Raw genomic sequence first — 14,673 nt, forward strand, 5'->3', positions numbered from 1 at the left:
TCTTTTCGATTCTCCTCTCCATCCCTCCGGGAGTAGGGGGGAGGGAAAGAAGGGGGAGAGAGTGAACGAGCCCGCTGCCTGGTTTTAAACCACGACACCTTCCTTTCTTTCTTTCTTTCTTTCTTTCTTTCTTTCTTTCTTTCTTTCTTTCTTTCTTTCTTTCTTTCTTTCTTTCTTTCTTTCTTTCTTTCTTTCTTTCTTTCTTTCTTTCTTTCTTTCTTTCTTTCTTTCTTTCTTTCTTTCTTTCTTTCTTTCTTTCTTTCTTTCTTTCTTTCTTTCTTTCTTTCTTTCTTTCTTTCTTTCTTTCTTTCTTTCTTTCTTTCTTTCTTTCTTTCTTTCTTTCTTTCTTTCTTTCTTTCTTTCTTTCTTTCTTTCTTTCTTTCTTTCTTTCTTTCTTTCTTTCTTTCTTTCTTTTCTTTCTTTTCTTTCTTTCTTTCTTTCTTTCTCTCTCTCTCTCTCTCTCTCTCTCTCTCTCTCTCTTTCTTTCTTTTTCCTTCCTTCCTTCCTTCCTTCCTTCCTTCCTTCCTTCCTTCCTTCCTTCCTTCCTTCCTTCCTCCCTTCTTTCCTTCCTTCCTTCCTTCCTTCTTTCTTCTTTCTTTCTTTCTTTCTTTCTTTCTTTCTTTCTTTCTTTCTTTCTTTCTTTCTTTCTTTCTTTCTTTCTTCCTTTCTTCTTTCTTTCTTTCTTTCTTTCTTCCTTTCTTCCTTTCTTCCTTTTCCTTTCTTTTTCTTCCTTTCTTCCTTTCTTCCTTTCTTTCTTTCTTCCTTTCTTTCTTTCTTCCTTTTTCTTTCTTTCTTTTCTTTCTTTTCTTTCTTTCTTTTCTTTCTTTCTTTTCTTTCTAGAGAAGGGAGAAAAAAAATCCTGTTGCTGAGCAAAGGTCACTTTTTCAAGTGTCATGTATGTTCACTGGTTAAGTATTTCATTGCAGTGCAGATAAAAGCCCCAGATGTCTCCAGTGGTTAGTGGTGCCATGTTTTATGTGTTACCTCTATTAATCATAAAGGACACCTGGGTAACCTTTTCCTAACCTCCAGTTGAGTTTAATTCCAAATGGCAACTCAATCCAGTGCAAAGAAACCCCATCAAAACAGCCAACCAACCAAACCAAACCAAACCAAACCAAACCAAACCAAACCAAACCAATGAAACGAAACTCGTATTTCCCTAACAGATTTGAAAATCTCTCATTAAATGATTTATTTGGGTTTATTTTTATCAAGAAACTTGTGAGAATGTGGTTTTCTAGTAAGAAAAGGTATGAGTGGACAAGAAGGCAGTGGCTTCTACATCCCTCAGGGCTGCAAATATCTTCCTGATTGCACAGATTACACCAAGTTGGAGATGTTCTCTCTAGCTTCAACCTATGAGATACAGCAGTGTAAAACAGAGAGTAAATCATTACTTACTTCCAGTGTCTCTCCCTAGGCAGACACAGACGCTGTCTTCAAGCTTCTGTCTCAGTTGGCTGAAGTCAGGGCTGACATCTGAGTCCAAAGAGCGATCATGCAAAAGAAACAGTAATTTCTGCTTAGTACAGAAACATTGGTGAACAGGGATGTTCTTGAAGCTCAAATCTCAAAGCAAGTCCTAAGAGGGACATGCCAAGCTTTATCACATAATTTGAAAAGCATTCAGAGACACCCCAATGTGTTCTGCCATGGCAAATTAAGGTGTGACAAATGGTTATGACAAAGCAGAAGAGGCTATGTAAAGGAAGATGAATGTACCTACAATGGGATTATGGAGTGTCACAGATTAACTCTGTGTGTGCTTAGCAGGATAAAAATCAAAGGTCTTTTCAGAAGTAAAAATTCAGTAATAATATGGACTGTGTAATTAGAAATATTTGCAGAAGATACCATGGAGAGAAAGAGAAAAGAGAAAACTGTTCCGTTTTCAACATAGGTAGAAAGCAATGCACACACTTTCCAGGAATGAACTCATACACCTGATTTAAAATAGAGATACTTTATAATAGGATGGATAATGAGGCTTTGGAAGGCATGGTCTACTCTCAGGAGTGTAAAGACAGTCCCTATCTTCAGGTGATTTCAAAAGTAGTAAGCGTTGCTAAACATCTGTCAGATAGATGTATAGGTTGACCCTAACCAACCGACGCACCGGATCCTTACACAGTTTGTTCTATGGCTTTACAGTCCTCTGACATTTCCCCACACCAACCACATCTCCTAACAATATCCTGCAGAAAGGGAGGAAAAGGCATTTCCTTCTCCCTTCTACTGTTGCACTAAGCGTGGCTCCAGGACTGATCCCTCTGGGAAGGCTGGAACTAACAGATTTCTCAGAAAGATTTTAACCATAAAGTAAATAAGCAGAAAACAGTACTGAGAACTGTGTGTAATGGAAACACCTATGTATAGGGATTTCCAGTGATGCTTTCAGGAATTTAAAGTCATGTGAGGAAACTTCAGGATTTATGAAACTGAGCAGCTTTTTCTTCCTGGGAGCCTGAAGGAGATTCCAGCAAGCCAGTGCATTGCCCAAGAGACACAGGTGGGAAGGTATTTTTGCTTCAATGCAATTCACTTCAATCTGAATTTAAAATTGGTGATGTCAGCTGGGAGAATCCACTGAAGATATCTGTGCCCAAGGCCACATAAGCACTCAAACCCATGCCTTTGCACAGAGCTCCTGGAAATTACTTATTTTTATGGAATGATTTAAGATGCCCCCATGACATGGTCTATTCCCACATCTCTCTATGCACCTCTAGACTGCTGAAAGCTTCTGAGAGGGTGTCTGTATGGTTGCACCTCATCAGTCTTCTGAAATCAAAAAGCAAAGGAGAGCAACAGGTCTCAATTTTGACTGTATTTATACACTTAGTCCCGTCCCTGGATCATAAAATTACAGAATCATAGAATCACAGAATGGTTTGGGTTGGAAAGGACCTTAAGATCATCCAGTTCCAACCCCTTGCCATGGGCAGGGACAATTCCACTAGACGAGGTTGCTCCAAGCCCCGTCCAACCTGGCCTTGAACACTGCAAGGGATGGGGCAGCCACAACTTGCTTGGGCAGCCTGTTCCAGTGCCTCTCCCACGTTTAAGTTTGAACCTATCACCCTTGTCCTACCTCTACAGTCCCTGATGATGAGTTCCTCTACAGCATCCTTGTTGGCCCCCTTCAGATACTGGAAGTTGCTCTGAGGTTTCCACGCAGCCTTCAAAATCTGAAGGATCTGAAAATAAAATCTGACCAATAAATCTGAATTGAAACTCCCAATTATTCAAAATGCAAGATGATTATTAGGCTAAAAAGGAAAAATCTTAAAGGACCCACATACCCACTGTATAATCCATTCCCTTGCCCCTCTGAGAAGAAACTACTTACTCTAGTCACTGGCGAAGTAAATGTGTGTACATCTAACTATTTTAGATGTGAATGGGTCAAGAAATCCATGCATAGCTAAAGGAAAAAGAGGGGGAAAGACCTTTTCACTACAAATATTTCCCCCTTTTTCCCAAAACACCCCTACTATTATTAATGAAATTCTATTCACCTGCTTTGGCCCCCCTTTGCTATAGAACCTGCTATAGGCAGATAAGAGAAACCTTTCTTGAAGCATCTTATGTCTCACAATAAAACCTCACCAAACTTGTAAAGCAGATATATGCAACAGCAGAACTAACTTCAGTGACATGCCAGGCTCTATGTACCCCCATATCTTCTAGCCCCCAGTACTGGACCAGTACAAAACCATAATTGCTAGCCTAAAAGGTTTGCCAAACAAGGACAGGGGAGGATGAGATCTGAGTCCATCCTTTTTGATATGGATTAAAATAGTCAATGAATTCTCCAAGCTCTCACAGAAACCTTTGGCAAGGCTGGCTCTCTATTCCATGTTTCTTGTGTTCCATTTCTCGCTGCTAAGCAATTGGTGTAGCAGCCAAAACTCTTGCTAGGCTGTGAGGCATATACCATGTGGGCCACAATCCTGGCCCTATGATTTTGTTGACTGAAAAATACTGTATACTGTGGCTTTCCTATGGTCTATATGCTTTGGCATTCTTTGCAGGAATATCATGGCAAAGTGGAGACTTTTGCTTACTCACAAACCATCCTGGTGCAGGCATGATATGTGTCAATGGTAAGGCCCCAAACAACAGCTTGACGCTGCAAACATACCCTTAGACAACCAGTTTAGTTAGCCCTGGAAATTTTGACATTTGGTTCTGAATCAGGCTGGATTCCCAGTTCTATTCCCATTGAATCAAATGCAAAGAAGTTGACAGAATCTCTATTGGTTAAGGAAGCTACAGTCATACAGCCTAAGTAGTATCTATAACTGGAAGTACTTGGCAATTGGCACAGCCCTCTTAGGTATCCACCAACACAGACTGTGGGGCTATCTGCAGCTATCATCAATGAATGGGAAAATCAGATCTACAACACTCCCTCAAGGACCAGCTCATTTGCTTTCTCATTTTTTTTTGCTCAACATTATGTATGAGCACTTAATGTGGATTCCAAGGGTACAATTCCCTGAATGTACCAAACAGAGCAGCAGCCTCTCATTTTGAATTTCCCTGGAGCTGGGGAGAAAAGGGGTTTGTCAGAACTAATAACAGGTGAATCCCAAAATGGGCTGTGAAGAGAAATTGTCTAATCCCAGTCATTTCCCTTGATAGCCAGCTATGCTTTTGCTGGGAGATTCTGCCTGGAAATATCTTATTCAATAATATGTTTTGTCTATATGGACCTATTTCAATACAGTTCCACTCTTGGAGACCCATCTGAAGAATTGCAGCTCCACACGTCAACCATTAGATAGTCAAGTATGGAAATGTTAATTTTGGCTTTGATGCATTTTCTCTTTTTACTTTAATTTGAGGAAATCCCAAAATCAATCAGTTACAAAGCACTTACCCACAGTGGAGGCTGAAGGTTTTTAACAGAAAGAGCTTTAGTAACAAACAATAAATCATCACAATAATAAAGAACTGAACAGCAACAACAGGGACCAAGGAAGTATGCAGCAAGCTTCATCTCAAAGCAGATCACTTCTCATCGTTGTGCAAGATGCATGAGCATCTTTAATATAATGTTAAGAAGAAGAGTTTATTTCTTTTAGGGAGCAGATCTAATTAATCAGAGAAAACATATGTCTTCCCACATGATTTAGCATCTGGGTCTCTGCTGCGCTACACACCATTGGAGGTAACAATTAATGTCTTAGTTCCACCCTGCTAACAGCTATTACTTATTATGCTGTATTCCCACAGGGCCTTCTCTTTCCTGAAAGGCATATACATCCACTGCTGTTAAAGAAGTACCTGCACACTGTCCTTAGGTTTTAGACAGAAACCATCTTTGGGCCAGAGAAAACAGCTCCTTAATTGAATAGCCGGGATTGCGGGGCTGTTTCAGTAGTTAAGTCTCAGACCACGTGGTTGGCTGGACCTTTCCAAAACTGTGTTTATAGAATCACAGAGTTGTTTATGTTGGAAAAGACCCTTAAGATCATAAGTCCAACCAAGCACTTCCAAGGCCACCAATAAACCATGTCCCTGAGTGTCACATCTACACATCTTTTAAAGACCTCCGGGAAAGGTCACTCAACCTTTTCCCTGGGCATCCTATTCCAATGCTTGACAACCCTTCTGGGGAAGAAATTGTTCCTAATATACAACTTAACATGGTGCAACATGAGGCCATTTCCTCTTGTCTATCACTTGCTACTTGGGAGAAGAGATCGACCCCACTTCACTACAACCTCCTGTCAGGCAATTGTAGAGAGCAATAAGGTCCCCCCTGAGCCTTCTCCATACTAACCCCCCCCAGGTCCCTCAGCCTTTCCCCATCACACTTCTGCTTCAGGTCCTGCACTAGCTCCATGGCCATTCTCTGGTCCCACACCAGCACCTCAATCTCTCTTGTAACGAGTGGCCTGAAACTGAGCACAGGAATTGAGCTGTGGCCTCACCAGTGCCAAGTGCAAGGGATGATCACTGCCCTTTTTCTGCTGGCCACACCAGCACCCCTGGATTCTTTTCCACTGAGCAGCTTTCAGCCACTCTTCCCCAGTGCTGTAGCATTGCATGGGGTTGTTGTGACGCAAGTGCAGGACTCAGCACTTTGCCTTGCTGAACCTCATACAGTTGCCCTCAGCCCATCAATTCAGCCTATCCAGATCTCCCTGTAGAGCCTTTCTACCCTCCAACAGGTCAACCCTCCCACCCAACTGAAATCACCTGCAAATTTACTGAGGGAGCACTGGATCTGCTTGTCCAGATCACTGATAAAGATATTAAACAGAACTGGTGCCAACACTGAGCCCTGAGGAAGACCGCTTCTGGCTGGTCAACATCTGGATTTAACTCCATTCACTACCACTTTTTGGGACAGGCCATCCACTCGGGTTTTTAGCCAGTCAACAATACAATGGATACAGAATCATAGAATAGTTAAGGATGGAAGGACCTTAAGATCATCTAGTTCCAACCCCAATGCCATGGGCAGGGACACCTCACCCTAAACCATGGCACCCAAGGCTCTGTCCAGCCTGGACTTGAAAACCGCCAGCTACGGAGCATTCACAGCTTCCTTGGGCAACCCATTCCAGTGCCTCAGCACCCTCACAGTAAAGAACTTCTTCCTTATATCCAATCTAAACTTCCCCTGTTTCAGTTTTAACCCATTACCCCTTGTCCTGTCACTACAATCCCTAATGAAGGGTCCCTCCCTATCATCCCTATAGGCCCCCTTCAGATACTGGAAGGCTGCAATGAGGTCTCCACACAGCTTCTCTTCTCCAGGCTGAACAGCCCCAACTTTCTCACCCTATCTTCGTATGGGAGGTGCTCCAGTCTTTCATAAACCTATGCTTTTGTGAGTCTATTTACAGGAATCTTGTGGCCTTCCCCCAATAAAAGCTGATCGCTATATGGTCATCTCACTCTTATGTCCAAGGTCAGTGCATTATCTCATCTGTTACAAAAACTATCAATTTCTCCAGTGAATAGCCACATTCTTTTCACATTAATATTTGCTGTAAAAAGCCTTGATGTAAACAATTAAGTCTTTTAACATATCTGCCATTGCTTGGATGGTTTCAGGTTTTACATAATTGCTGATAATACCCAGGCATAGCTGCAAGGCAAAACATCTCAGGTAGGTAGTTTTAAGCTTTTCTTTAGAAAGGGAAAACACAAACCTTAATTTACATTCAGTTAACCTACTCTGCCTGTTAGGATTCAAGGCATGTTGCATATTAGCGTCATCAACAGATACGTTTTAAAAGAGGATATGAACCGAAGACAAAATAGGGGAACACTAAAGCAGATTGCTTTGTGGTGTAGCTTGGTTATCATTTTGGGGTTTCTTCCCCTGTTTTGATCTGTTTTGTTTTATCTGTGAGGGCTTTGCCATGTACAGCAGCAAGCAGTAATGTTGTTTCTTTCCTTCTGAAAACCACTCTAGTTTATCCTCTTTCACTGAGATTTCCTTTATGATCTCTTTCTGATCTCTTTGTCAAAGAAGAGACTTCAAGGAATGATGGTGTGAAAGATACATTATGTGTTTCAAGAGTATGATCTGATTCACAAACATTTCCCTGCCAAGCATGCTGGTTTTGCTACTTACCGAACACTAGGATGCTGAACACTTGACTGCTTTAGGTACTGGTAATTATTTCTCCCTCTATATACCAAGACTTGATGTCTAAAACATGATAATCGGAAAGACAAAGACAGTGAGTAGCTGTGCATGTTTTAATTTTCCAGCTTTTTTCTCCATCTCTGCTGCTGGGTCTGCAGAAACAAAGCATTGCGAACAGGTCACTCTGCAGAACACGTTTGTAGTATTTCAAGAGCTATGTGTTAAAATAAATGAACACTTCCATTATCTGGTTTGGAGTCTCTGCAAAACACGGGACAAAACAGCTTCCTTTCCTTACATATCCCCTTTCCCTCTTCTCCCTGTTCCCCACCTATCACTCCCCCAGAGGAAGCAGAAGGGCATAAAGCTGTCAGCTATCAAGTGACTTGAGAACCTGGGGTGGGAGGGAAATTTCTAAATGAGGAAGGTGAAATCACTGAGTTTCTTTGTAAGATGAAACAGCATATAATGTTTTTTCATATGGATGAAAATACTGAGGTCTTCTGTACAGTGCAGCTTGGTCCCACATAAAAGAGCTAAAAATGGGTTCTTCAGCTCTATTTTGGAAGTGCACAATTCAGCCATCTCTGTATAAGCTGAGAGTTTAGGTTCTCATTATAGTTAACAGGCAATAGGTACTATAATCTGTAGAGTCAACGGAAATAAGGATGAGACTCATCCCAGCAAACATGATAAACTTTTAAGATGAGATAAACTTCAACCACTTTCTTTGTGGACTCCCTCTCCATGTGCATCAGAGAGCCTGAGCTGACATGAGCACATGGGATGAGACAAACCTATATTGCAGATACCTACATTTAAACACAACATTGACAATTACCTGCTTTGATGCAGGTAAACATTTAAACACCTACATTTAAGCACAATATCGAGAATTTACCTGCTTTGATGGGTACAAATTTTATCTGCCTGGGGCCTAATGAGTTGCCTCTTGTCTCTCATTGTGGCTTCACATTGATCTGCATCACTACAGCCACTTTTTCAAGATTACCCTAAAATGGGGACTTGGACAGAGATACGAAGATTTATTTGGTTACGTGCAGGGTTTCAAAGCAAGAAACTTGGGTTTGATTCTCAATACAGACAGGTTGAGGATTATGTCAAATTCAGGTGTCCGCCCATGGTCACTTTTTCATCCATCCTTCCTTGCTGTATTTGCACAGGACAGCCCTTAGGGCTGAAGTTGCCTTTTAGGCAGCACATCTGCAACCTATATATCACAACAGGGCTCTGATCTCAGTGGAGACTGCCAGCTGCTATCATCCTAATAGCAAAAAGCTGTAGAGGAGAGCAGGGCAGCATTTATGTGTCTGATATCAGGAATACAAAAATAGAAGGAAACAAGCAGAGAGACAGGTGTTGAAAACTACAGGATTAGCATTAATCTCATACACTCTGGTAGTCTAAAAGTTGCCATTCTAACCTAAACGAGTTTTTCAGTAGACAACTGAATCAGACTGGACGCTCCAGAAGGGGAACCTTCTCACTGTAAGAGATAACTAAAACAGGGTAAGAATTGCACATACTGCACTAATAACTCATCTAAAATTCACCCTGTCCTTTTAGTCCCCTCCAGTACATCTTGGTCCCTTTTACAAATGGAAGGGCTAAAAGATATGGGGTTTAGATTGTTCTACAGGAGAGCTGTGAACCTCAGAAGTTTGAGTTGAAATTAAGAATGCTTTTGAATTCAGGAATTTTCTGACTATTTTATTAGATACAAGCCAGTTTATAATCCATGTTTTCTCCTTTAATAAAAATATGGTTTTTCCCTACTGTTCATTTTAAAAAAAGCTTTTAAGATTTTCATTATGAAAAACCGAAAAATGTTGCCACTGATTTCCCCCCTCTCTACCTTCATACTGCCTGTAAATCAGATGCAGTAATAACTTCTGAGAAGCTGGAAAGAGCATATTTATCTCCCTGGGAAAGTTATGAGGATGACAGCTCAGTACTTCAGCAGCGTCAGAGCTGTTACATTTTCATTCATTAACTTCCCCTTTTTCTATATAAAACTACATAATTGGGACTTCCCTTAGTGGAAACATTTAGTGCATCTTTAATGGGCAACTCAGGATCACAGCACTTAAAAGCCGAATCAAAGAGTTATTGAGAGCTTCCTGAGAGCTGCCAAATGTTGCATGTTCCCATAGACTCAGCATCTTGCAGGATTAGATTCCTGTAATATTTTTAGTGTTAAGAATGTCAGATCCTCTGTAATCTATTTACAAAAAAAGTCACATGCAGGCTTTCTCCAAAATTCTATGACTATTTGTTTTTCAAGTATGTTTTTCTCCAAGTCTAAAGTTTTGATAATAGTATCATTTTTCCTCCTTCCTCCAAATGAAGTTTCTGCTCAAAATGAATGAGAAAAATAAGTGATAATTCCAATTGCTTCTGGTGAAGTCAAAAGTAAAAAACCGTAATCTGAAGCAGAGAAAGAAAGGTTTCACCATAGAATTATGGAATGGTTTGGGTTAGAAAGGATCTTATGATCACCCAGTTCCAACCCCCTGCCATGGGCAGGGACACCTCACAGTAGACCACGTCACCCAAGACTCAGTCCAAAACTAAAACCAGCTCTTCTTGTGTCATCTTTTCCTTAATTTGATAAAACTGCTTCTTTACAATTATATTCTCAACCACTGCAATAGCACATAGAAAGCCAAGACTGAAAATATGTCTGTTTTCTGTTTCTAAAAGAAATCAACCTAATTCAAAACTTGACCACTTTAAAGGACATTTTATTTATGTTTTCTATAGCTCATGGTATTCAGACCCCTCCTACATCCCCAGATACCCATTGCTCTGATAAACCACCAGATACAATAGACCAATGTAATGGTATTAAATAAAGGACTATCACTATGGGCAGCTCACGTTCTTCTTACCTGAACTGAGGAGGACCTCTTAATTAACATATGTGTATATCTTTAACAATTTAAATACCATAGAAAGGAATGGAGACAATGGAAGCCCTTTGGGAAGCTGTGCTTGGGGGAAGTACAAGTACACTATTTTCCTTCCATATTTAGTTCTTATACTCTCTTAGCTGCTTAGCTTCAAGTATCCCTCCTCCTTCATTCCTACCTTCTGCTCCAGAGGCAGGTAGAAGAGGGCAGCAGATACTCCTGGAGAGACACATCTTGACTTGAAAGATGATGCTTTTCTTTTAACACCCCCTCTCTCACTGTATGGAACAGTGACCAAAAGTGGTCGTCGTCATGAAATTCTGGACCATGTTTTCTTTAGGTTTTTGATGCACTGTTCAGCATGTCCCAGAGGGTGACATGCTGAACTGGGTTCTTGCTGTTGCACATGGAGTGCTTGAAAATTAACTGTGGGAAGGGGATGAGAAACAGCTGATAACATATTGCCCAGGATCTTCAAAGGATCAGGGATCTGCTCCTGCAAAGAAAGACAAGTAAGGGAACAGTAAATCAAGAAGCAGGGATTCATGTCAGAATTGTATGTCAGGAGGGATCTTGCTGTGCTTAGCTCATTATAGCAGCCTTACAGTACCTACAGGGCCCAACAAGAAAGCTGGAAAGAGATTTTTTACAAGTGCATGTAGGCATAGGAAAAAGAAAATAGCTTTAAAGTGACAGAGCAGAGATTGAGATTAGATATAAGGAAGTTCTTCCCTGTGAGGGTGCTGAGGCACTGGCATAGGATGCCCAGAGAATCTGCGGCTGCCCCATTCCTGGCAATGTTCAAGACCAGGTTGGACAGGGCATGAAGAAACCTGCTCTAGTGGAAGGTGTCCCTGCCCATGGCAGGGGGTTGGATGTGAATGAGCTTTAAGGTCCCTTCCAACTCAAACCATTCTGTGATTCTGTAATTCTATATTAATTCAGCTCCAGGTGTTCTGATCCTTAGTGGACTACCCCATCCAATAAAATGCAGTCCTCCAGCTATAGGCCAATGCAGACCTAGGAACATCAGCCTGAGAATAAGTGTAAGCTGGAAATTCAGGAAAAGTTTTTCAAACTCTGGAGGAATAAAATTCTAGGACAGCCTCTGATCACAGCAGAAAAGAATCTCAGTGCCTTGAGACAGAATGTGAAGAGTTGTCAATAGGGTCTTATGAGGCAGCTGTCTGCAATAGCTGGGTCTAGATTTGATGACGCTGGCAATTTCTCCAGCCTTATGCTCCTAATTGATGCTGAGTCTCATGAAGGACACGTGACAATGAAGACTGGAGGTGTTTTATATGAGAGATTAACCGCTATTTGTTCAGGCTGAATTCCACGTTTTGACATGGCTGAGAAGAAAAGAAATCTCAATATTGATGAAATTTGACGGTGATTATTAATAGCTGTTTCTTATGTCTACATACACTGAGAAGAAATGCTATTTTTGAAATCGTGCGTGCTTCAAAGACCAGATGTCTTCTGTTGCTTTAGTGCAGTAAATTTAAGTTTGTTTGGTTTTCAAGATCAATCTATGTTTAGAAACATAATGGAGAAGCCTCATATGGGAGCCTAGTGTTCCTGTGTTCCATTTCTAGGTTTTTGAAAGAAGGCACAGCAAAAGGATGAGTCTGTTCACTCTAAAATTGGGATTATCCTCTGGAGAAACCTTCTCTTTTCATCAAAACTCAAGAGAAAATACAGACTGAAACACAGTTATCCCAATCTCTCTTAAAAAGAAACATATCCAAAAGATGACTTTTATTTTCTTTTTTACTTTAAGAAGAGTTGTATCAATTAATAGTTTTAATATTGTTAATATCAGATTTTATGTCCTAATTTTCTGGGTCAAATTCTTTGCTCTAATAAGCATTATAGTCACTTTATGTCTTACAGCCCAGAAAGGCACAACTCTTGGGAATCATTTTACCATTGTGCCAACTGATTAAAAACAGAAGTCCTAATTCTTGGCTGGGGAACTGTGACAAGGCCATTTTGTTACTAGAAGTCAGAAAACAACCACCAAAACTGATTTTGATTAGTGATGGCCTTTTATCAAAGAGAAAAGTGACCAAAAGGAGAAAATGAAGTTATATGACGTTTTCAGGAGTAATGTAGGAGAACCCATGCTTCTTGATTCTCTAATAGGACCCACAGTGCTGGGTGATAAATCTTTATGGGGCTAAAATCTTAAATACATTGAAACTTTGGCACAGTGTGTCACATTCGTATTCCAACTCCTTTACCTTGCCAATGCCTCATATCAGTCTCAGTACATGACAGTACTCTTACAGATTGTCACCTTTATACCACACTTCTCTTCTAGTGCACGCTGACTTTGCTTAAATTACTGATGGATAAAATGTTTCATGCTGATCTCCACATCATCCAGCTAAATATCAGGCCTGAAAATTTTCTGTCCTATTTTGCCTTTCATGTTTCAAGGCAAGATGAAAGATGAGTTCCAACCCACTGCCATGGGCAAGGATGCCTCACACTAGACCAGGTCACTCAAGACTAAGTTTCCCCAGGTTTATGATACTGATGATAATTTGCTGAGGTTTGAGATGAGATTTTAAAAACCAATTTGCAGTAATTCATTACAAACCTCACAAATAGGTTTATTTCAGAGATAGGAAGACTGAAGGGGAGACAAGGACCAAGGATGTATCCGATAAAAAGAAGTCAGCATATCTAATTCCCACATTGCTACTCTGGATACAGGGATGTTTGTTTAGTGATTTCTTCACATGGTAGTGTGAGCAACTTGGATCACCCAGGATGAACTTTCAGTCAAGAGAGATTAGAAATTTCTTTTCTTGTTAATGGGTTTAAACTCAAATAGGGGAAGTCCAGGTTAGATATAAGGAAGTTCTTTACTGTGAGGGTGGTGAGGCACTGACACAGATCGCCCAAAGAAGTGGTGAATGCTCCATTCCTGGCAGTGTTCGAGGCCAGGCTGGACAGAGCCTTGATTGACATGGTCTAGTGTGAAGCATCCCAGCCCATGGCAGGGGATTGGAACCGAATGATGTTAAGGTCCTTTCCAACCCAAACCAGTCTGTGATTAAGAAAGATAAAATATGTAGAATGTGGGATGTCAGGTTTCTAACCTTACTGATGGAGGTTTTTTTAAGCTGAGCTGTATGTGTCTGGTGAAAGATATTCTGAGCAACTTTGTATTTGGATTTTCATTTCCATTAGATGCTACTCTTTGCTTTTTAAGCTGGCTATTTTTAGCATGAAAGACATGCATTATACTCCATTCTCCATAGCAAGTTTAGGGCTGTTTGAAATCCATTTTTTTGTGACAAATATTGACAAAGTAAAGACAGCGGTTTGGCAAAAAAATAGGAGGAACATTTTCCAGTACATAAAAGAGAAAAAGAATGAACACATTACAGTGGCTCTGGTAGCCACTTTAATTGAACACAGTATGTCATTCCACATTGTGAAGTAATAATTGTTCACAAAAGAAGGTAACCTAAAACATGTAAAAATGTTTAAGCCAAATATGAATGAGGTAATTTTAATAATCACTTCTATGCTTTAAATTAAAATAAAAACCTCTTTACAGAAGTAGATTATTTAATACAAGGGTCAGGACACCAAATTTTCCTTTCCTAGGTGTCTGAGCTATGGCTATTCTAAACAAAGCAGTTATTTTCCACTTTGGGACTTTTTTGTTGGGTTCTTTTCTGCAACTCAGGGATTTACTTTGGGCTGTGGAGGTAATTCTGTCAACTGCCCAGCTAGCCAAGCTAATCATGAGTCTTCTATATTAAAGGCAGGCAGCCCAAAGATTACAGCTCCAGATCTATAGCCCAGATATGAGAATTTTCACCTGTGACCTTAGCACATGGATTCTCCTGGCTCTTTGTTGCTGTACTGAGATATCTTTCAATATCTCAGGGCTGAAGAATGTAATATCCATTTGACATTTCAAAGATAATTTAAGCAGGGTAAACTGCAAATGCCTGTGTTTGGCCATACCAAGCTCAGTGATGCTATATTTGAAAAGACTGCAGGAAAGCCTTATTTGCATGAGACTAAATAAATAAATAAATTAAAAAGCTCTATGTTTATGTCTTCTGTCCAGAACAATCTTAGTGGTTCAATTCT

This window comes from Pezoporus wallicus, unplaced genomic scaffold, assembly GCF_028554395.1.
Source record: "Pezoporus wallicus isolate ANWC-B61680 ecotype Strahan unplaced genomic scaffold, APGP_CSIRO_Pwel_v1 contig_7545, whole genome shotgun sequence".
Taxonomy (NCBI): Eukaryota; Metazoa; Chordata; class Aves; order Psittaciformes; family Psittacidae; genus Pezoporus; species Pezoporus wallicus.